This window comes from Artemia franciscana, chromosome 17, assembly GCF_032884065.1.
Source record: "Artemia franciscana chromosome 17, ASM3288406v1, whole genome shotgun sequence".
NCBI lineage: Eukaryota > Metazoa > Arthropoda > Branchiopoda > Anostraca > Artemiidae > Artemia > Artemia franciscana.
Window position 1 is genome coordinate 36,753,256 of NC_088879.1, and position 25,181 is coordinate 36,778,436.

Here is a 25,181-nt window from a genome sequence, read left to right on the forward strand (position 1 = left end):
GAAGCCATCAATTATCCATAGACCACATGATTCTGGTGTTCCAAACGGAAACACTGTCCCCCACAATATGGGGAAGAAAGATTTTATAAGGACGCCAAACTTCGATTTCTTACAGGTTATCTTTTTATTCGTTTTTTTTTTTTTTCATTTGTACATTTTACTTTGCTATTGTTTTTTTATCAGTTAACGATATTTTGCTTTAACCTCCTCCCTTTCTCTCTATTCCTCATTCTATTTTTATTTCTCTTTCTTGACGTTTCTTCTGAATTTACCAGTCCGGAGTACCCCCAAAATTAGGGGAGAGAGAACGGAATTAGCGTCTGAAACCGCACCCTGAAATGACGACTTTCTTCTAATTTGATGCGGGCCTGTCAAAGATTCGTGAAGTAGCCCCAAGGGCCTCTGGCATATGCAAATGCAAGGCATATTTTAGATATGCCCTTTATTTTGCAACTATTTAAGTTTTTGATTTTATTTAACACATTAACAATCATTGAACATTAAACATTTAACAGTATGGTAATTTTTTTTGGAATCTTCTGCAGTTACGTTCATTGTTACTTTCACTTTACGTTCGTAGCTATTTTACAATAAATAAGAGTAAATACTATTGTTGTTAAGAAAATCTGTGATAATAATAGCATAGAGCGGTCTGACAATTTAATTCCTTTAGTTTACAAACTAATGACTCATGTCCAAAAAAAAAACAACTAAGATATTTGCAACTAATTCAATGCCAAATAATAGTCCTGCATTGAATTTGTTTACAAAGTATTACTACTCCTTCATATTCATCACAATGTTCAAATGTATAAGAGAGGCGCATTGGTGGATATTCCTCTTTCAAAATGGTGGTGCATGCGCCCGTAAAAATATAAAATTACATAATTAATTATTTTAATTTTTCATTAATTATTTTTTTATTATTATTAATTAATTTATTTTATTTTTTCTTCCATAAAAAATTAAAGATTACTATAGACAATTGTTAGTAGGCTTGATTTGACTAAGTAATTCATTCGAGACATAAGGGACATTTATCATTGTACATTTAATTCACTTTCATTACATTTCATGTACATTTCATTCATTGTTATACACTAACTACAAAGGGGAGGGAGCAAGGTTGTTGGTTGAATAATTCTCTATGATGAGTAGTGTCTAAAGTCCATAAAAGTACATAATATTTAAAACCTAAAATATGCATTTAATTGGAGATACTTCAGATCCAAATGAAAAAGGTAAGGGAATTTACGCATTAGCCTCCTTCTTTTGATGAAATATAGTTAACCTAATTGTCCAATATGGGGGAGTTCTCTTCTTTTTTACAAAGGTTTGAGAGTGGCTGATATTGTAAATAATTTCTTAGACCACACTATGCTTTTCTATTTACGAAGAATTAATCAAGAAAAACGGAATTTAATTTCAACAAAGCAGTGAATAAAAAATAAAGACAAAACAACTTATTTCTTTAATTGCATCTTTTTAAAATCTTTTAAAACTTTTATATCTTTGATCTTAAGGTTTTCTTGAAAATTATAAGAAAAATTTCAAAATACTCACGACCCCCCGTCTTAAATCATCTCTACATTACTAACATATTTCGAAAACTTATGAAACCCTGTCTAAATCTTTGAAATTATTTCTTCTATCGGTACTTTTTTAGGATTTAGTCCGAATTTTATACCTTTCTCAAGTATTTCCTTTTATTCTTTGGTTACCTCCCTTTTGCTTAAATAGTTCCACCAAGGCATGGGAAATGTTAAACTTTTGGTTTAATCTTTCCCTAGATAATCATAAAACATGTTCAAAAGAATTTTTGAAAATTGACTTTTTTTTTATACACTGAATGTTGAGAGGAGTGACCCATGGTTTCACTACTGACATTCGCTTTGGTTTCATTCTAATGTTGAAACATCAGCGCTGGATGTTTGTTTATAATGTGAGTTGTTCTTATATTTTTTTTTTCTTCGTGATTACTTGTAGTTTTTTTGCGTGTTATTTTCTTAGAAACAACTTTTCTTTTCATTCGTTCCTTTTTTTCCGCTGAGAAAGGCTCCCGGACAAGGGGCCGAAATATTCGGAATCTTTTTTTTTATTTAAAGTGTTGTTTTGCTTTTAATTTTTGCTCACTGCTTTGTTGAAATTAAGACCCGATTTTCTTGATTAATTTTTGGCTGATATTGTAATTGACAAGTCTCCTCATTGAATTAATCTGGAGTACAGAGCTAGATGGCTCCTTACAGTGACACCGGATGGCTGAAGCCGGGATCTCATAATTGTCGTATAATATAAAGATATTCTCTTACATAATATATAGAACGTATCATCAATATTTTTATGGAATAAAATTTCATATACACAAACCTGGAAATTTGAAGAAGACTGTTTCTCCATACTGATTAGCTCTCCAGAACAAACTATATAAATAAGGTAGCAAACTATGTCTTATGAGTAGAGAATTCTTGGAAGCTTCAACAGCCTCAGGTCCAAGAGCTACAGGATCCTGATCCTAAAAGGGAAATACCAACATCAAAATATTGTTCACTGATTTATTGCCCTAAATGTCTTTTTTTTCTAAGTAACTAAGATCAATTCATTCCCATTTCCTCTTTTTTCACAGCCCCTCCACCACTCGAGAAATAAATGTTTATTCAAACATCCGATCAGAAATGGTGGCAAAGTCAGCAATGAGACAACAATGGACCTGGTGAGACGGCACGGGAGGTAGGACTTCAAGCCCAAGTCTGAACAGCTGAAAAGTCATTAAAAACCAGCTTATGTTGCTTATCTTATCACTCAACAATGCAAGGGTGAAAATTGCTTTGCCAGGCTGCAAATACCATCATAGCCTGATTTTCAAAAAGACCTTGGATAAGGATTGGAGTAGACCTACGAATGAGTCTAGGTAAATAGAATTAAAAAGATAATAATAATAGATAGCCACAGATTTTCTCTCCTCTTACAGGGACTCAATTTTCAAATCTGAATTCAATGGTTCCTCATAGGTAAAAAAAAGGCAAAGGATACGGCACAAGAACTTTAAGGTCCGAACCGGCGGTGCTGATCTCCGTCTCAAGGCCCTTCTACCAGGAAGTGCAATGGGGGATGAGGGCCAGCCATCCTGTGTTTTTACACACCCTTCCTGTTTACCTTCCCCAGATTTCTCCAGGCACCCATTTAGAGCTGGGTCGACTCTGGATGAGCTTACAGAGTCACACCACTGACCCCGTCCCAAACCGAATAATTGGGTACACTAGGATTCGAACCCTCGGCCTCTCAGGCAAAGGATCCTAAATCTAGCGCACCAATCCACTCGGCTAGGACGGCTCTAGGTTCCTCATAATATCCTAAATACACTAACCAAACATAAAGTTACATTTTCACATCGTTTTGGGATGCATCTGTTCAGATTAACAACAAACCGTTATTTATTGTCGTCTCTTCTTTTTTCATCTCAATGACGTCTCGACTGGTTACATACAGAGTAAAAAACTGACTAAACTTCAAATTTCGAAATTGAGGTTTGCATAAAAGGGTAAGCAAAAGATACATAGTAAAATATAAGAAATATAAGAATTTAATAGATAAGAAATATAACATTTTATATAAGAAATACTTATATAAAAAATGAGTTTATAATAATAGTTTAAAACACGCAGGCGTGTAATAGACGACAATACGGACAATAGAGACACATCCTCAAAATACTACAACTGGCTCTCTACAGTTTCATTGTTCCCTGGATGGAGGCACCATGGCTCTTTCTGTTCCTGAATAATAATCTACTTTATTCAGGGAATCGTTTCAAAAGCTTTAGAAACTCTCAAATATAACAATCATATTACTTCCTACCTCACATATTAAACGCATAGCAAATTCACAGCCAGAAAAGAGTTGAATAAAATAAAAATTTACATTTGAAGACTTGATAGGGGTCAATTTGACAGAAAAATTTCAACCTTTCCAAATACTAAATAATCTAGTTTTTTGAACTTCTCCTCCTTTTTGGAAGTCCATGTGCATAAAAAATCACTTTGTAATTATTCTCTAAATTTGTCATTTGAAGGGGGGGGGGAGGATTAAGCCAGCAGAAATAATTATTTTCTTTAAACAGATATCTGTATGCATAGAATATACATACAGAAATCACATACATAAGAATTAAATGCAGGACAAATTTATTTACTATAGTATCATTATGATTCCTTGAAAAGGGATAGAAAGCGCTCCATCCATCCATTCCATCCATTTCGTACATAAATCAGCCGTAGTGTTTTGAACAAAACCACAAATATCAGCACCGACCATGGGAATACCCAACATGTTAAAATTCAAAATGGCTAGAAAAAAAAAATCTCACAAGGAAAATCAGGGACGCAAGTAATAGAACGGGAGAATTTTGGCACATATCTCTATTCTTGGCTGTGCAAAATCTCAAGACGATAAGAAATAAAAAAAAAATTATTTCGGTTATCAACAAGCAATAAATTCAATTAAACAGCACTAAGAACAACTGATGGATCATCAAATCTGGAGCTTCACAAGGAAAATCCTTAGATTGCTCCAAGTTACAATTTAAGGTAATTACATAGAAATTAAGTAATTAAACAGGTTATAAGATTACAGGTAATTATAGTGATTAGATTACAGTAATTTGTAAGATTTTAGTAATTACATACATTATAGGTAATTGGTATAGAGACCAATTTTTGTAATCAATGATTATTCGCCTTGCTAATTTGACTTAGTTAATTTAGCGGTAATATAAATTATAATAAGCTACACAGATGAAGTAATTATAACCGCACAAAACCGCATGATTTATTAACAATTGTTAGTAAAGACCGGTAGAGACCGGTCTCCTCGTGGGCCTGTTCCCTCTTTCCTTCAGACTTGAGATGAGGTTTTGGAAGCAATCCAACATCCTTTATATGAGCTTGTCATTATGGATGACAACAGAAAACTTCCAAAGGTGTCAAATTATTCAATGACACTTCTTTTGAGCTGATTCTTAATGTTTTTCAAGCAGGTATTCGAGAATGTTTTTTGGGACTGCCCCTTCCTAAACTGTAAAAAGAAAATTCTGTTCCATTATATAATAATAAAAATTTAGTAATAATAAAAGATTATAATATGATAATAATAAAAAAATTATGCTTTATAATGATGCAAGTTTCTTTAAGTTCGAATATCTGTATCTCTGGAACAAAACAGGAGAAGTTAAATGTTTTTCCTAAGACTTCTGGTAAAGTAGGAATCAGCTTTTAGTTTTCTGTCATTTATTCGGACCTCTTATCAAAGCTAGACAAGTCATGGCAAGACCACTCAATCAGTTCTGAATAGTTGGACTGCAAAAACTAAAAAAGCTTGTAATGGACGAGATAGGTATCGAAAAGCCATAACACCAGATTTCTTCTTTAGAAACTATCCCAAATTGGCATATGAGGGAGTGCTTATTCTAGATTTCTACCATATTTATCAGGTCGAGTCATCTCAGTTGATCCGCTCTTTTCTAACCCTTCTGAAATAGTGTTTGGTGTCCCGCAAGGATCTGTGACTGGTCCGATACGCTTTTTAATCTACATTAATATCCTCATAAATACGATTAATAATTTAAAACCTACCACTTGCTATCGTCTTTGTAAACCAGCATCTGTGACTAACTGTGACAGGAACTCGTGTTTTTCGGATACACTTATTGCTTTTACTAATAAAAGTACTCTTGACGCATAAAGAACAGTTCTGTTGCGTCAAAAATAGCGACCTCTTGTCACAGCTGGTAGAGTTGAGTCTTATCTAGAACTCTGTTAAAAGATGATAGCCTTTTTTGAAAGTTATTCAGTGGTTTGATATTAATTACCTTGCCTCAAGTGATGGAAAGGATTTGCTTAATGGAAATCTTTCTTTCAAGCATAACACTAACCTGGTCAAAATGAAAGCCTTCAAGAGTCTCGGGATCCTTAAAATCTCAAACACATATTTCCGAGGTCAATTCTTATAATCCTATTTTGCTGCCCAGTTCAGTCTTATGTTTTATATTGATCTGTTATTTGGATGTCAGGTCAATGACATCCCTCGTCAATGAGGTTACTTTCAAAACTTTATGATAAAGCAAAAAGATTATAATACCGGACACTAACCATTCTTACTTAAGCCCATGCTTGATTTGAAATCTCTTCATTTTCTGTCTTGTGCTTCTTCCCCTTTTTTTTTAATTTGCATGATCCTCTTTCTGCTGCCCTATATACTAACATGTTTTATTTCTGATCAATCAACTGATCATCCCTGCACTTCCAACAGCTTACATATTCCTCATACTACATAATGCAGATGACTTCAACCCTCTGACAGCTTGCAATATAATGAAATATCATACTGCAACATGCTTCCAGAGTCTGCAAGAAGCTGCACTCGTTTGTTATCTTCAAAAATATGTTAGAGAATTTCTAGTTAATAATTAAGTTTTTGCCAGTTTTTCTTGGAGTTGATGAATGTGGATTGGGTTGGATGTTTAATCATATTGGTGGAATCATGCGCTATTCCTCTCCCTAGCTTGTGATTCCGAAGATTGTTAAGGATGACTGGAATTTCTTTATATTTTTTTGTTGGTATTTTTTTCTCCCCTGATCCTGAACCTCGCAGGGGAGATTATGTTGTAGCAATTTCTGTATTTAGTTGTAAATTTATTTGAAAAGATTGAATAGATTATTATTAGAAAATCACTGAATTGAGTAGATTTCTAAATTGTTGGTAGCACACCAAGTTCATCCTTCTCAAAAATGACTTAAAAATGTTTAAACTTTTTTTTATCTCACCTTTCTGTTCGAGTTCAACTACTAGTTTCTGGTTAACGCCTTTCTTTACATCATTTTATGAGAAAATAGGAACATTAATACATATATCTCTTTGCCTAATTACTATTAAAACTTTTAAGGAATTAATTTTCAGGGATGCAAAGTAAAATTTTCTGTTTGAAAAGGGGAGGCAGACAAAATACATTTGAGAACCATTTTTTTTTTTTTTTCTGACTGGTATAGTTCTAAAATTTAGAAACTGGTATAACATAACACTTAGTTGGCAAGAAGTCTTTGGTAAAGAGAAAAAACCTGATTAGACCGCAGGCATTTGTGCAAAAAACATTTGTTCTCTAAGGAGGTCATATAGAGTTAGTTTAAACTACTTTTATAAGGAGTGAAGGAACAATCCAGACTAATTTTTTAAACAATGTCTTTTAGAGTCCCTTCAACTTTAAATGACTTACCTTCTACTTTTCAAACTCTAACTTCTCAAATTCTATTTTTAACGGCAACTTATTGACTAAGCACGTTTTAAGCGGTATTTAGTATGAAAAATCTATAAACTGGTAATAGTACACGATAAGTGCATAAAAGCTTAATAGCTAAAGCTAAAAGCTTAACCATTTGAAGATAAACTTTTGACATTTGACAAAATTGAAATTGAAAATCATACTCACCGAAAATTAAATTCACCACTTAAATGCTTTGACGAACTTGAAACTAACAATAATCCACATCAAATATACCCTTTAAAAACTTCGACACTTCGGAAATACACTTTTGACCTTCGCTAATAAATCGTGACACATCAAACATAAAATACTAAACTTACCACTTATGGACTTTTTCATATCACCCCAGTCTGATCTAACATCTCCGGTCCAGTGTCCACCAAAATGTCCTTGACCCGGGTATGTTGACCTCGATATAATAAAAGGTCTTGTTTTCAAAACTTCAGTTAAAGCGAAATTTGTAGCTATTGTTTCTGTAAATCCAAAGAGATTGTGGACGTCACAATGGGTACCTAGAATATAAATTTAGAATTAAAATACCAGAGGGTATAAATTATCTTAGCCCTTAGCACTTATGTCTGAGAAAGCTGGAAATTGTTGTTCAACTTTGGCACATGTGTAATACTTATTAGTTATACATGAACACATTTATATATGTACACACCCACACAATGCCTATCACTCATATTTTCCCAATTCTATGGTATTTACAAAAAACATACGACCTTTGCACGTAACAATGGCGGCATGTTAAGCCACAGTTTATGCCCTATATCTTACGTTGAATGATATTATTTTCTGGTAAATTTAATTGCTTTTTGATACAAGAAGATTCATACTACCATCAATTTATTGGTGATATGCTATAGGTAAATTATACCCATCCAATTTTTCTTCGGCTATATCAATAAACACAGCATTTTCATTGAAAGACGCTCATTTCCTGTTTAATTTCGAAGAAAAAAATAACCCCCTTCTAGATTTAAAGAAAACATTTTGCCACCCTCCTATATTTCGGTGAATTTCTAGGATTAGGACTTTCTAGCTAACTTTAGATTTTGCTTAGGCAATTGTTTTTTCTCGTCCTCTCTAGAGCTCTACGCCCAACTCCCCTATACTTCTGAACCCTACTCTTCAATGTTCTGCCCTCTCCCCTATATTTCGAAGAAAACTTTGTTATTATTTTCACTGAAAGACACTCTTTTCCCGTAAGTAAACTAAATTTAATAAAAATAGCCCCCTCCTAGATTAAAAAAACAAAACACCTTTTTGCCACCCCCCCTACATTTAAGTAAATTTGCGCCGCTGGTTTCTCTCCTTTATTTAGCAAGATTAGATAATTTTCTAAGAAAAACAGAGTAAAATCATTATTCTAGCTCGTTGAAAGACAAACTTGAAAGTAACAAATACAAGGATACAATTATTATGTCCTTTCAGTACAAGTTACAAAATGCATGACTGCGGTGAAATTACATGCTTAAGAGGGAACAAGAACCTTCTAGCACACATTGTGAAATCAAAGTTATTTATAGGTATGTAGAATTAACTTAGGAAGTAGTATGAACCTTATTGAGAATTCACTAACTGGGAGTTAATGGTAATATTGACCTGTGAGTCGCAATTCAATATTGTAAAAAAGATACACAGGGTTAAACCAAAGGTTAAATATGGCCGGCTTCTCCATTAAAATTGCGCACTACAAGGGATGTAACACTGAAAAACAAATTCAGTTAACTTAATTTAAACGAATAAATAAACGAGCATTAATTTAAATTAAACACTTTCATCTAATTCAGAAACACATTTAATTAAAATAATATTCCCAAGTATATCTTCTGAACGTAATTTCTCCGTTGTCTATCGCTATTTTTAGACATGAATTGGATTATAAAAGTCAGAATATCTAAAAAGATTTGTAAGAAGCCACGATCCCTGTAGTAATACTACTAATAATAATTACGCAAAATTCTTAATCAAAAATACTCGAAACAAACACATTGTTGCGTTTTTTACTATGTAATAAACTATTTTAAGTTTCTCTCAATATTTTGAAGTTTTTCTTGTTGTGTTTTTACCAAGGGATCTTTGAACTTCCTCTAAATAATTTCGAGTTTTTCTTGTTGTGTTTTTTTTTACCATGCAAATAATTCTTAAAGTTTCTCTCGATCTTTCGAAGCTTTCTTGTTGTGTTTTTTTTAACCAAATAATGAACTATTTAAAGTTTCTCTCAATATTTTGAAGTTTTTCTTGTTGTGTTTATACCAGGGGATCTTAGAACTTCCTCTAAATATTTTAGAGTTTTTCTTTTTGTTTTTTTTTACCATGCAATTAATTCTTTAAAGTTTCTTTCGATATTTCGAAGCTTTCTTGTGTTTTTTTCACCTTTTAATTAACTATTTGAAATTTTTCTCAATATTTTGAAGTTGTTCTTGTTGTGTTTTTACCAGGGGATCTTTCAACTTCCTCTGAATGTTTTAGAGTTTTTTTTTGTTGTGTTATTTTTACCCTGAAATTAATTCTTTAAAGTTTCTCTTGATATTTCGAAGCTTTTTTGTAGTGTTTTACCGCATAACTAACTCCTTGAAATTTCTCTCGATATTAAACCCCGTACTGTAATCTTGACAGGGCCTCAAATTTTTTCCGGGTCAATTATTTTTTTTTTCTTGGAAGATTGAGTCTTGAAACTAAGTTAGTTCATATAAATAATTTTCGTATGAATACAACAATTTCGTTTATTTAAACTTCAGGCAAAACCAAAACGAAATTTATTGTTGAGACAAGTTTACTTGGGAATTGCTGGTTCTCTTGATTTTCACTACCCCACGAGAATTTTAGGTTATATAATTTTCGTTTTCTATGGATTTGTAGTTAAAAGTGAAACTAATCAAGTAGTTTATCCGTGCCCATAAAATTTCTTACAAAAAGATGAAGAAAGGCAAACAGTAGCTTTTAGAATTGAGAATTTTCTAGCCTAGTTTAAAAAATCCTATGTGCTGTTTTTAAATTACAAGGAGTTCGAGCATGGGGAAACTGCAATATCCAAGTTTTATTTTTTTATTTTCATTATTTAACCACAAAAGCTACGTGCCATGGCGCCAATTCAAAGAAATTTAGAGGAATTTTATGACAAAAAAAAAATCTCAAATAAGGCACATTTTTCTTTCACCTTTCAATTTGTATTTTTTTTCTCTACTTGTGGACAAATATTTGCCTTTTCATTATTCAAACAGGACAATACTGGACAAAGAAACAAACATTTAAATTCTGCTTCAAAATATAGGCGTAAAAGAGTCCGCAATGTAGTTGTTTTTCCCTTATACGCTAAAATACGGCTACCAAAATGAAAGTCGACTCCTCTCAGAACTTAGCTTCATTTCTAAGTTTTTTCTACCTGGATTTCTCACAAATCTTCCTTATGTAAGAGCAAAAGACAATCTTATTGCAAACCTAATTTAAATACGAGCCAAGGAGTCTATCATAAGTTATAATTATTAGACAAAGGTAGAGGCTCTCCATTCTTCATTTGCCTCCCAAATCCAAGCAATTTTACAGCCTGGACTTACCCCAAATTGTTGCAAATAATGACCTGCATACTGCGGAGCAGACATGCATAGCGTCTTGTGCTGCAAATGACCATCGACAACCCTTGGAGTATAAGGGGGGTTTTCTAACGAATTATCAGGGCATCCTTCTTTAGCTCCATTTTAAGAATTGGCTGATTCATTCATATCCTGAAATCGAAACATTACAGCAGATCAGGTCCAGCGTAGAAACTCTACTTTTTAAAACAGTAAAAAACTTCAGCGTAAAGAGCGGGACGTTGATGAGGAATCAGCCCCTTTCATATACGATGTAATATCTGTTCGTTTTAAGTTTTAATGTCGCTCTTTACTTTCAGTTAAAAAAAAAACTTGTTTTTTTATCTAATTTCTTAACGTTATTGAATCAATGCATGTTTTGATTTTGGCTCTCTGCAGAGGAATAATTAAACGAAATTTGCATATTTTGTTGGTTTTTTTTTTTTTTGGCTAAATGGCTTTCTCATAGTTTCGATCGAATGATTTTGAGAAAAAAAGGAGTGGGGGAGGAAGCCTAGTTGCCCTCTGATTTTTTGGTGACTTAAAATGGCAACTAGAACTTTTAGTTTTTTACGAGTGTTTTTATTAGTAAAACATATATGTAGCTTATAAATTAGCTTACGTAACGAACTTTTGTATTTTCATGTTTTTATTACATATATGAGGGGGTTCACACCCTCGTCAGTACCTCGCTCTTTACACTAAAGCTTAAATTTCGGTCCCAATTCTTTAAGAATGACCACTGAATCACAAAAGCCGTAGAATAAATAGTTGAAATTACTAAAATTACTTTAGCGTAAAGAGCGAAGTATTAGGATGAGGTGAGCCCCTCATATGCGTAATAATTTCTGTTCGTTTTAAGTTTTAATGCTGCTCCTTACTTCCAGTTGAAAAAAGTTTTTCATATTTATTTTTTCGTCTTTTTTATTTAATTAATGCTAGAAAATACTGCGCTCCCTTCATGGAAATTTTCTTTCCCCATGAAAAATTCCTCGATGGAAAGTTCCCCCAACATATCCCCCTCTTCTCAGCCCCTCCCTTAACCGAAAAATTCACCTGAAAACGTCTGTAGACTTCCCGATAACCATTACTATAGATTATGTAAGCACTGGTCAAAGTTTGTAACTTGTAGCACCTCCCACGGGACTGTGGGGGAGTAAGTGGTCCTCAAAGACATAGTTTTAAGGTTTTTCGACTACGCTGAATAAAATGGCCATCTCAGAATGTTGATCCGTTGACTTTGGGAAAATAATTAGCGTGGGAGGGAGCCTAGGTGCCTTCCAATTTTTTTGGTCACTTAAAAGGGGCACTAGAACTTTTCATTTCCGTTAGAATGAGCCCACTCGCAACATTCTAGGACGACTTGGTTGATACGATCACCCCTGGGGAAAAAAAACAACAAATAAACAAACAATCAAACACGCATCAGTGATCTGCCTTCTGGCAAAAAATACAAAATTCCACATTTTTGTAGATAGGAGCTTGAAACTTCTATAATAGGGTTCTCTGATACGCTGAATCTGACGGTGTGATTTTCGTTAAGATTCTATGACTTTTAAAGGGTGTTTCCCCCTATTTTCAAAAATAAGACAAATTTTCTCAGGCTCGCAACTTTTGATGGGTAAGACTAACTTGATGAAACTTATATATTTAAAATCAGCATTAAAATGCGATTCCTTTGATGTAGCTATTGGTATCAAAATTCCATTTTTTAGAGTTTTGGTTTTTTTAGAGCCAGGTAACTCATTACTACAGTTCATTACCACAAACTGTTTGATTCTCAAATGATTCAATTACGTATGAGGATACAAAATGAACTCTTAAACCGATTTATTCCATATTTGTACCCTTTCCAAATGTAATAATTACTTCACTTGCAAATCTAATTTAAACTCTTTAAATGGGCCCTAAACTAAAATCTAATTCCAGCAATTTTTCTGAGAGCACTAAGATAGCAGTTTTCACACATCCTGTGTAACAAATTGAGCAAACCTTTTTTAACAATATATACATGATACAACACAAGATGATAAACATTGAAAACATATATTTTTTGGGACTATATATGCAACATTATCAGGGCAATAACTATTATATTGAAAAGGACCTTAAACTAAGGAAGGTATTAGTAGCCAATCATTTCTATTGGCACTGCTCTTGTCAAGAAGGGATATGAATTAGGTATCACTTTAGGGTCCATTTAAGGTCTTTAAAATTCAATTTACAAGCAAAACGATTATTATATTTGGAGAGAGCATAAAAAAAGCATTGAGTAGTAGGCCTACATTCACTTCTCCCAATGCAACAATGGAATTGTCTAAGAATTAGCCCTTTTATATTTGTTATATTGTTTCCTTCTTTAGAGCTGCCAAAGTAGAATGTTGCAGAATATATTGGTAAATTTACAGAATTGTAGCTTTCTCTAAAGGAGACGTGCTAGAACAAAACAACAGGATTATCATGTTACGGAGCTTATGCTCTGTTTATGGTTAAAGTTACATCAGTGACAATTCATCCCCATTCCCTTTATAGCCATAAGATCTATAAAAAAAAAAATAAAACAAAAATGGAACCATTAAATTTGTTATCTTATGCTTCTTTTTAAGATAATACTTGTTACTCTGACTATGTACCCTCCCCCCCCCCCATGAAAAAATACGACCTTTTGGATAGATTAATTATTTGTTGTTCTTTCTATTGATTGATCTGTTGTAAAACTCATTATTGGGTGTAGGCTCAAGGTGCCCTGAGTGATGGTACTGAATATTAGAGAAAATATAATATTTTAAATGATTTAAACATTAAAATGGCCTAACAATAGAAGAAAATATGATAATTTAATTAATTAAATATGGTGTATACTATAAAGTAAGAATTAATTAATAAAGTAAAAATAATAAGAATAAAATAATAAAGTAAAGGCTCATTTGTGATTTTCACTTGATTTGGTAAAATTGGCCCCAACTTTATCCCCCCCCCCTTTGTAGTTTGTCTCACGAAGTGATATTTTGTATTTATTAAAAGTATGCTTGGTTTCATTTTTCTACTTGTTTCCCTTGTTTGTTTTTGTTCATTACTCTGCATTTTATATATATATATATATGTATATATATATGTATATATATATATATATATATATATATGTATATATATATATATATATATATATATATATATATATATATATATATATATATATATATATATGATTGCCCATGGGTGAAATTTTAGTTTAGCTAGGGTAAAGGCTCCAATGACTTGACAGTGCAATTTTGGAACCACTGTCAAAATTTCCCTTCTAAACAGGATAACTCTGCTTAGTTGAGACTTGGAACACCATCTCTTGAAGCCTTTCTTACATTTTAACAATCCGAAATGTGGACACTGTATCCCATACACCCAGATAAGAAAAGAATGCTCAATTCAACCAGTTTCATGTTTTCAACACAAAATGAGCTCTCAGCATTTTTTTAGCTATATAATATTCAAACTGTCATTACTTGGTTATTTTTTGGCAAAAAAAGTTGATATCAGCATCAATGCATCAAGATACATCTGATCTTCTCTAAAATACACAAATATTGGCTTTTTCTTAATAAAATTAAGTTAAATGGCGGCTAATAATATATTGACAAAACCATGTTCTAGGGGTCAAAAATTCTTGTCTGATGTAGCAGAATATCAGACCAACTAAAAATGTTCCTTCAGCCAAATTCAAATGTAGATATTGGCTTCTATTATGAGATTCATTTCTTTTGAGAATATCCTGTTGTAACCTTGTCAAAATTTTTGACAGACGGCAACAGACCCTATCAAAATATAGGTGACTCTGTCAAAATTTCACTGAACAGTAAAACAGGTGAGAAATAATTGGTGTTGAAATTGAAGGGTCCTCTGACAAAAACATAGTTGTTGAATCTTCAGGTACTTTCTCAACAATGAGAGATTTTGACAATTATCATTTTTTAGAATGCTTCCCATGAAAAAACATTATTATTTTTTTATTTAATTGTAGTTTTAATGAGTAAATACTAGATTTTTCCATCATCTGAGGAACTGCCATTTGGACTCATGCTATGTTCATATTTTTAAGCATTTGACTTGATTGATCACAACACCCTAATTCATTTATAAATGAATAAATTTGAAATACACCTCTCTTAGTAAATTTTATGCATGTTTTCTTTCAAATAGATCCCAATATATAAAATACAAAATATTCTCTCTGAACCCCTCCTAATTAGCATGAAATTCCCATCCCACCCAAAACGCTAATGAAACAAGTAAAACTCCTAGGTGTCACAAATTTCTAATAATCTTAAGTAGGACATGTGTATTTAAAGAATTCTGGAGTTTCCAGCCAAAGAATAGTCAAAACTAAAAAAAAATTTAAGTGGATTAAACTGGTAGATTAACTTTGAAATGCCCAAATGTTGAAAACACTTTATCTGTGCCCGAAGTCTGTTCTCATGCATTCTTGGCACATGCATAGCTGACTTCACATGCCTCTGGATATCCAACTAGCCACCAGAGAACTAATTACACCCTAGGGATGGTTGGGTTAGTAGCCCTCCTCCTGAAATTGATTGCTATAAATGGAACTGAAAATACAGCCTCAGATGTCCCACCTACTTTCCCAAATGGATCCAGGCCTATCCAAGGACATACCCCTTTGAACATCACCAACCAAGGTGACATTAATGTTGCCACCTGGAATGTCCTGATGCTGAACCAGCCTGGTTTTAAGCTTCTTTTAGCAAAAGAACTAAGCAGATATAAAGTAACAATCACATGAATAATAGAAACGCACCTTACAGGAAGTAGTGAAGAATATATTGGAGAAGGATGTACACTGCTTTGGTCTGGTGGAACCCAAAGAAGAGAGGGAGTTGGCCTTGGTCTCAACAGCTTTGCCTGGGAAGCCCTACTGTCATTTACACCTATCTCATCATGTCTACTGAGAGCAAGAATTGACAGCAAGCATGGAAAGATTACTATTCTTACCTGCTATGCACTGACAAACAAGGCCAAGGATGAAGATAAGGACAATTTCTGTGCAGTGCTGTCCTCTGAGCTCTCCTCCAACATGACTACCTCATAGTCTTAGGAGATTTTAATGCTGGTGCTGCTAACAGCTCCAGCCTGTATGATGCAGCTGTTGGACCTGTGACAATTGACACTCTGAATAGTAATGGTGAGTGGCTGCTCAATTGCTGCATCACCCATGCCCTATCAGTTAAAAATACTTTGTTTGTGAGAAGAGATATTGCAAAGGACACATGGTACAGCAATGATGGCAAGACAAAAAATATACTTGACTACATAATTGTATGACAGTGCTGGCTTTTGTCTGTCCAGAACTGCTGCTCATGCAGAGGTGCCAAGCTTAGCAATAATAACCATTGTCTTGTTTCTGCAAGGATTACACTCAGGCTGAGGGCCAACAAAAGTAGCTCCTCTTCCTCCAAGAATCTAGACACCTCTCAACTGAAGCAAGATCCCTTGGTTTGTGAGTGGTATATGGTTGAGGTCTCTAACCACTCTGAGGCCCTTCAGCAGTGTTCAGAAAGTAATGGAACATGGAACAGCATGGAACACTTTGAAGGTTAATATTCTCACTGCAGCTACAGAAGTTGTGGGATTGAAGCAGCAAAAAAAGAAAGAATGGATTAGCAATCAGACAATTGAAGTGATTGAGCAGAGATGACAGGCAATACTATGAGGAGATATGACACTCTACAGACAGTTCAACAAACAGCACAACTCTATGCTTCACAAGGACAAGATAGACTTCATTGGAAGCAAAGCTGCCCAAAAGAAAGACACAGGCTCAAAATTCAAGATCTTGCATGAGCTGACTGGCCAACACACCATGGTGACCACAAGCCTAAAAGCAGCAAATGGAGAAACCATATACAATCAGTCCCAATGTCTTGGTCTATGGAAGAAATACTTCAATATACTGCTCAACTAAGATCCACATTACATTGACCCAGGGTTTGTTGCTGCTGCTGCAAAAGGTACTGCTGCCCCAATAGCAATGAATTTTCTTCTGAGGAGAAGAGATCAGCCATACAGAAACTTAAGAACAATAGAGCAGCCAGCATTTGTGGCATTGTTTCGGAGCTACTCACAACAGACAGCCATGCAATTATACTCTGGCTGCAGGTGGTGTTCAGCATAATCTGGAACACTGAAATTATACCCTCAGACTGGACGAAAAGGAATCCTTGTGCCATTGTTTAAGCTCAGAGGGAGCAAGACCAACTCCAGCAACTACAGCTGTATCACCTTATTGTCTGTTCCTGGAAAGCTGTCTGCAATGCTGCTGCTGAAACATACAACAAGTTTCCTACATGATTTACACTGCCCCCAACAAGCTGGATTCATGCAAGAAAAATTGACAACTGAACAGATTCACATGGTTAGAAGGAATATTTAGAAGATTGAAGATTTTAAGAAAAAGTCTACATAGCTTTCACTGATTTTTGTTCAGCCTTTGACACTGTTGACAGACTGTCCCTTTGGCTTATCCTCAAAGCAACAGGCCAACCCACAAAGATAGTCAGCCTCTTCAACTAACTCTAAAGCAACACAGAAAGCACTGTCTGGGTTAAATGAAGTTTTCTTCTTCCTTCCCCATACAGAGTGGAGTATGGAAGGAATGCACTGCAGCACCTGAGCTGTTTAACTGCATCATCAACCACATCCTGATCAAGATACGCCAAGCCCACTCTTTTGGCATCAGCTATGCCAGGAGGACTCTGTACAATGTTGACTTTGCAGACAATGTAGCTGTTCTTAGTGATAATCTCAACAAAATTAAGTCTGCACTCAAGATGCTCTCCTCCATAGCCTCTAGAGTTGGTCTGCAAATCAACAGGAAGAAAATGAAGATCATATCCATAGAAAAGACTGCATCAGCCCCACTCTCAACTGTTGAAGTTAACAGCCAAGCTTTCAATGTGGTAAGGCAGTTCACATATCTCAGATCAATTATATCCTCAAGTGGCACACTTGTTGCCAAAATCTCAGCCGAATCAGCCAAGGCAAACTCTGTGTTCAGATGACTCCTAAGAGCAATCTTCCACAAACCATAAAATAGCTGCCATAGCAAAGCCTGAATTTACAATTCCATAGTCTCAAGCATCATGCTGTACTCATCTGAGACATGGCTGATAACCCAGACACAGCTAAGAAAGGTTGATGCTATTCAGACTAGACACCTGCATCAAGTCAAAGGCATCAAATGGTATGACAAGATCTGCAATACTGAGATCCTGGAGAGCTTCAACATGGCAAACCTATCTACCCAAGTAGAAGCCTGCTCTCTAAGGTGGTATGGCCACCTACTCTGTCTCCCACTAAGTACCCCTGCAAGGATCATCTCAGACTTCAATCCCTTTGGAAAATGGCTGGAATCACCCTTGAGGAGGGCCATGCACAAGATTGGCTGATATTATAAGCCAATTCCTTCTCAATCACAACATCAACCCAAATGAGGTCCCATCCTTAGCCCTGGACAGGGCTACTTGGAGAAGTCTGACATCACTGTCAACCAGTTCCCTCTACACTGGTAACCCTGCTTAGCAAGAGGGTTAAGTCAAGAAGAGAAACAAAGAAATAAAGTAAAAAGAATAGGCATGTCAAATCCACCAGGATCTATCCACAAGTTTTCCCCAAGTATTTTGACAGGTGTTAAATTGGGTTCTGACTTATGTTGAAAACAGGTAACTTTTTGCTCTGTCAAATTTGTAGGAGAAAAAACTCCAATTTAAGGAAATTCAAGCTTTGTACCCTTTTCTGATAATACTCTGAAAAACTAACTCGAATAAACTGTTAAATTTGTAGATATTTTTCTACATACTTAAACCCTTTTCAAAGCAAGAGTCTTTAAATTAAGCCTTCTGAAGTAGTGATTTTATGAAAACTGTCAAATCATTGGTACCTTTACCCTACTTCTGTAAGAATCATATTGCAAAAACTGTTTAAGGATATATCATTGACTGATTAGCCTATAAAACTTTATATTCCACAAATTTCAATTCCAAAAGGTCAATTATCATACTTCACAACAGCAACTTGGTAGAGTGAAAATTGAATACAGGTTTATTGGAAATTTTTTTTAGATAGAACATTTATTTCTGCTTATACTTATCATTTTCTGCTTATATTTATCCTGTAATCTCATTTTAAGTGGCAGTAAAATTCTTGTTAAGTGACTTCTTGCTTTCTCAGAAAGAATTTTGGTTAAGAAAATGAAATTTCCAGGGATGGGTCTACAGACTAAAGTATGTCCCAGGAAGGTATTTTAAAGAACCCACCTCTACTCCTTCTCCCTCTAGAGGGCCCTGAAATTTGCCTAGATGACAGGTCTATACCTATTGAAATTTTGACAAAACAACATTTTACCTTAATTTTCAGTTACTAGTTGCCTTTTCTCTGCCTTTAGCTCTGAAAATGCAATTCCTGTTATTTGAGTAGAATTTTGAGCCATATCAATGTTTTTTTTTTATTTAGGAAATGTATTTGCATATCATAAACCTTTTAGAATGGAATTGAGCAAAATTATGAAGCTGAAAATAATTTTTTTGTACTTCAATTAAGCAGAAGATCTATTTTGCAAGGTTTCACTTTTATCACACACATATTTTTAAAGGTCATCAAAGGGCAGGGCCCTCTAGAGGGAGAAGGAGTTGAGGTAGTTGCTTTAAAATATCTTCCCAGGACATACTTTAGTCTGTAGATTCATCCCTGAAAGTTTCATTTTCCTAACCTAAGCCCTTTCTGAGATAGCAAGAAGTCAAATAACTAGAATTTTACTAGTTAGGATAATAAGACTTTCAGGGCTGGATCTACAGGCTAACTTTAGTCTGTAGATTCATCCCTGAAAGTTTCATTTTCCTAACCTAAGCCCTTTCCAAGATAGCCGATTTTCTGATTAGGAAAATGAAACTTCCAGGGGTGGATCTACAGGCTAAAGTATGTCTTGGGAAGGTATTTTGAAGTACCTACCTCCACTCCTTCTCCCTCTAGAGGGCCCTAATCTTAGATGACCTTCAAAATATGTGTTATAAAAGTGAAATCTTGCAAAATAGGTCTTCTGCTTGAATGAAGTACAACAAAATTGTTTTCAGCTTCACAACTTTGCTTAATCCCAATTTATAAGGTTTTAAAGATATGCACATACATTTCCCAAATATTGAAGAAAAAAATTAACATTGATATGGCTCAGAATCCTAGGTCTAGCCTACTCAAATAACAGGAAATGCATTTTCAGAACTAAAGGCAGAGAAAAAGCAACAGGTAACTGAAAATTAAGGTAAAATGTTGTTTTGTCTAAATTTCAATAGGTAAAGACCTGTCATTTAGGCAAATTTCAGGGCTCTCTAGAGGGAGAAGGAGTGGAGGTGGGTACTTTAAAATGCCTTCCTGGGATATACTTTAGCCCATAGACCCATCCCTGAAAGTTTCATTTTCCTAACATAATCCCTTTCTGATATAGCAAGAAGTCACTCAACTTTTACCTAGTTGAGTGACTTCACTCAACTTTCCATCCATCCATTTTTAAATATTGGCAACTGAAGCCACTTGTCATCTAGCTTTTGGTTGAATTCTTTCTTTTGGGAATTCTTAAAATATTTGTTACCCTTTTCATTACCATTACTCATTACCCTTGTTCCCTGAAAATTCTTACTTTACCCCTAATTTCCCTTTATCCCCAAACTCAAATAATTTTCCCTAAAAGAAGCGATTTCTCCCTGAAATAGGGTAATCTCCCTAGAATTGGAAGCCCTGCCTATAGCTCATCCTTAAAGCAAGGTTGACAGGGATGTCAAATATTCATTTCTGCAAGTTTAAACTTACCATTTGCTTCAACTACAATCAAACGTATAGATTTGTCTTTCTGAAGCAATCCATAAGCCCACGTCAGACCCGACACACCAGCACCAATAACTATAACATGAAGTTCTGTGTTTTTTGGGCCCATGTTTTAGTTATTTGAAAACATTTGCAGCAAATGGAAATTATTTATATATTTGGTGATCCAGAGGCCGAAAGTAAACCAGACAAAACGGATTAGTAAAACGCCGAAAATAGATAAAACACTTTAAATTGGAAAGTAAAACTATGGTAGTTTGTCAATGTACATGCTGTGGAGATTCTGTATTTTCATTAATTTGAAACAAGATTCCCACGGTAATTTATTTAGGATGTCAGATCAATTTAAATTCTTGTTATAAGAATGTCAAATTATTCCAGATTTGTAGATCATTTTTAGCTGACTAATAATGATTCAATTTAAATATTTATGACAAGCAGCTCATGGGCTGGAGGATCCAAATTATATATTCGTTCAAATTTTTAGAATATAGGATTCAAATTTGTTCAGCTTGTCCTCCATCCTCATTCAAAATCCTCGAATCTTTACAAAATTCTGCTATTCGAATAGCTTTGGGTGTGCATAAGCATACTCCTCTGTCAAAGTTAAGAATACTGTCGGGATTGGTGTCCCTAAGTGAAAGAGCATCCAGTCTAAGGATAAAATATTTCTCGCAAATCCAGGCTTATGGAGCCAAGCATGCTGTATGTGCACATACCTTTGCTAAGAAGTCAGCCTGTCCCAATACCCATTCTTCATGGAATCAGTTTCAACTGGAGGTCCCAAGCTGGAATCAACATTTGCTTGATGCATATCCCTTCACTGAGCCCCCCCCATCATGGGAAATGAGTCCTCCAAGCTGTCAAGTAGAACTTATCTCTATTAGTAAAGATTTGATTCCTAATTACGAGATCCAGACTATTTTGGCTGAACACACCTCAAGGACTTACCCCAGCTATAGAAAAATATATACATATGGATCTGTCCAGAGGGAAAGAACTGAAGCAGGAGCATGTATCCCATCCCTGAATTTGAACATCTATTCTCCTCTCCCATTGGGATCTTCTATCTTGTATGCTGAATTATGTGCCATCCGCCTGGCCTTGGATGCACTTATAAATTATAACATGGAATCTGAAAATATACTCTGTTTCTCCGACTCTAAATCAGCATTACTATTGATCCAAAATATTAATAGAATTGCTATTGACAAGGATTTATATAATATTAGGAGACAGCTTCTTAATCCTAAGATCAAAGAAAATGAAGTTTATTTTCAACATGTTCCTAGTCATAAAGGCATCAAATATAATGATATGGCTGATTCTCTAGCAGCAAAGGCTTCCATGTTATTTCCTAGTCCTTCCTCTGACCTCAATTCACGAGATATTATCAGGCAAAGATCCAAAGTTGGTCACAGTAAATTGATGTTATCTCCATTTCATATAAGATTAAATACAGTGCTATATTACCGGCTGAAATCAGGTGCCCTATTCTAAATAGCTTATTATTTAATTGGAAGCTACGTCATTCCTCTTTATTCCGAATCTGCTTTTCAGCAGAGGAAACAATCCAGCATATATTATTTGATTGCCAGGCTCAGAGTGAGGAGACTGTTGCTCTTAAACGTTTCTGCTCCTTGGCTAAGATTCCAAATACTTATACAGATATCCTGGATTCTAACATGCCATGGGAAATTGATCGTAAGATATTTAAGGCAACAATTGATACCTTAAAGAAGAAAAATATTGTTTAATAAAGATGAAAGCTTGAAGAAGTCAATTTTTAAAAGGACGTGATTTATCCATAGTTTTTGATTGTGCAGAAGAGAGCGGGAATAAGTAGGAAGAGCCGTATTGGTACCGGCCGGCCTAGTGGCCTTAAACTGCTGGGGACAGGTAGGTCAGGTACTCACACTTCCCACAATCAATAACATTGTATTATTGTTCATAATTGCATCTATTAATTGTTTGCAGACTGGAGGAGAATAGCGCTTCCAGTGACTAGTTTTTCTGGAGAAGAAGTCAAAGAGGTGAAAGGACTTGTTGTTAGTCCATATACCTCCCTATAATTTTTGGAACTGGATGGGGAATGGTAATTCAAAATTATAAGGGAATTGGTCGTGCTAACAAATATAGCGTTAATAAACAAGGCCTTTTTACCTGATATTTATCTAATTGTTAACTTTTAATTTCAATAGTTCAGTATTACTGCTACTACTGCTAATTCAATATAGCAAAAAGCCACCTGAGGCCAATTCAGCTGCACACGCCTCTCCTCTATCCCAATGTATTTAAAAAATCCCTCTTTACACGCTCCTAAAAAGTTTTATTTCTTTTAAATCTTTCCTTACGACATCCTACCATCCATTTTGGGCGATCTGCTTTTCGTTCGGCCAGACACATTTGGTGGACAGAAAGAACCCTTCATCCACAGAACTAATCCTAGGTATTTTGTCATTTCCTCCACTATAGTCCATTGAAAGTAGTACTGGGTCACTTTTCGTATAGATTCCTGTTTGAGATATAATCTCTCTGCTGGGCACCCAAAACAATCCGACTAATTATTTAATAGTAGCTGCAACCAAAAAGGTTCAGGGGTTATATTAAGCTACCGGAATTCTGTTATTAAATATTATTTTTAAATTAGAGTTACGGGGAAACGATCTTAGGAAAGTAACAAATGAAAATAGCAATAACCAAACTACACATAAAAGCTACTGAGCTTTTTACAGTCCTTTTCTCTGACTAAGTCAGTCCATTAAAGTCTGTCTCAGGGCTAATGAAAGAAGTCTTAAACAATAATACATAAAAATTAATGGTTTGAAAGATTTTAATTTTCTCATTATAAAATTTATGTTTTCATGGCTATCAACTAATTTTAAAGCTGCTGCATAGGAAAACATACAATAAGCTGGAGATATTTGTCAATGCTCCAAACCAGGTGCCAGAAACAACCAACTTAGTTATTGTGAATTCCTAACCTTCGCTTCAGACGAAAATAAGAATATAAGCAACAAAGTAAGTACTCTTCAACCAAGTAGCCCAACTATAATTTTTTGATATCCAATTCTGTTTTTCAGGCCGTATCCTAAAAAAAATGTTGGCCAAATAGAGTAAATTCCTTGCTCTCTCGATCTACAGTTATGCTAAGTGCGGTATACTTGTTTCAAATATCATCAAACAAGAAGATGCTCTGCTTTCCTTGTTTCAGCAGCTGAATAAATTTAAGTACCCAAAGCAGCCTTTCCTTAGCACTGAATTCAACTAAGACTGAAGATGACTTAACACAGATCCTGTATGAATTGCAGCTTGAAAATTTCTTTTTAAATCCTGAATAGCACAGCTAAGGAGATTCAGATGAATTTTTTGAATTCAAACAAGTGTGAAAATGATGAAATACAGGCGTTGTTTGAATTGCAGCTTGAAAAATTCCCTTGAAAGGCTTTTCCCTGTAGTTTGTGCTCGACAGCACCCGTAGAGAGCCCCTTTGTAGATCATGATAATATTAGTAGATCGTAATCATGGTCAGCGTAATAGTGCTGCCTCAGTAAAGAGCGATGTCGGCACAATTCTCTTTTTTTAATTATATTTTTAGACCACAGCACTTCGTATAGACGTTGTCGTAGCAACTTCGAAAGTGGCTCATTCTATTGTAAATTGAAAGGGCTAGTGCCATTTTTAATAGTAAAAGTGATTGGAAGGCAACCACCCCCCTCCCGTCACGCCCATCATTTCGCTAAACACATCCATTCAAAATTTTGAAATAGCCATTTCGTTCAGCGTAGCTGAGAGGTCTGGAAATTATGTCTTCGAGGATGGCAACCTCTACCCCCCCCCCCCCTCCAACCCTCTGGGTAAGGGTTGTAATTAATACACTATGGGTATATAAGGTTTTTTATTGAAAGGGTGGTAAATTGCTTCCGCTTGTTATTAGTGAAGATACAAACAAAAGTTAGTTTTATTTATGAAAAGGGGTAAACCAGTTTTGTTGTCCTATATATATATATGTCTATATATATATATATATATATATATATATATATATATATATATATATATATCTAAATATATATATATATATAAAATCCTCAAAATTAGAAATCAGAAAGAACAACAAAACAGGCTTACCCCTTCTCATAAAAAAACTTTTGTTTGTATCTTCACTAATAACAAGCGGAAGCAATTTACCACCCTTTCAATAAACTGATCATAAAGAGGTGCTTCAAGTTATCGAATCTCTCTCTAAGAGTAGTACACCTGACTTTTTTGGCATAAGTGATAAGCTCCTTAGGACCATATCTTCCTATATTTGTAAACCCATTGCGAACATAGCAAACCTGTTTATGACCAAAGGAGTCTTCCCAGAAATATTTAAATCAACAATTTTTATCCCGATTGATAAAAAA

General features: G+C 34.7%; 1 protein-coding gene across 3 annotated transcripts in view; it reads right to left on the reverse strand.

The window, feature by feature from the left end:
- LOC136038210 (uncharacterized) overlaps positions 1 to 20,895 on the reverse strand; it is a 31,838-nt gene extending 10,943 nt beyond the window's left edge. The window contains exons 1-4 of one of the 3 annotated variants that reach the window (XM_065721293.1): positions 20,758 to 20,895; positions 10,899 to 11,043; positions 7,633 to 7,824; positions 2,368 to 2,512 (exon numbers count right to left, since the gene is read on the reverse strand). The gene's annotated coding sequence lies outside the window, so the exon portion shown is untranslated. Of the gene's footprint in view, positions 1 to 2,367; positions 2,513 to 7,632; positions 7,825 to 10,875; positions 11,593 to 20,757 lie in introns of those variants that run through there. The other 2 variants (XM_065721291.1, XM_065721292.1) reach the window with 2 other exon arrangements.
- Positions 20,896 to 25,181: the final 4,286 nt, after the last annotated feature.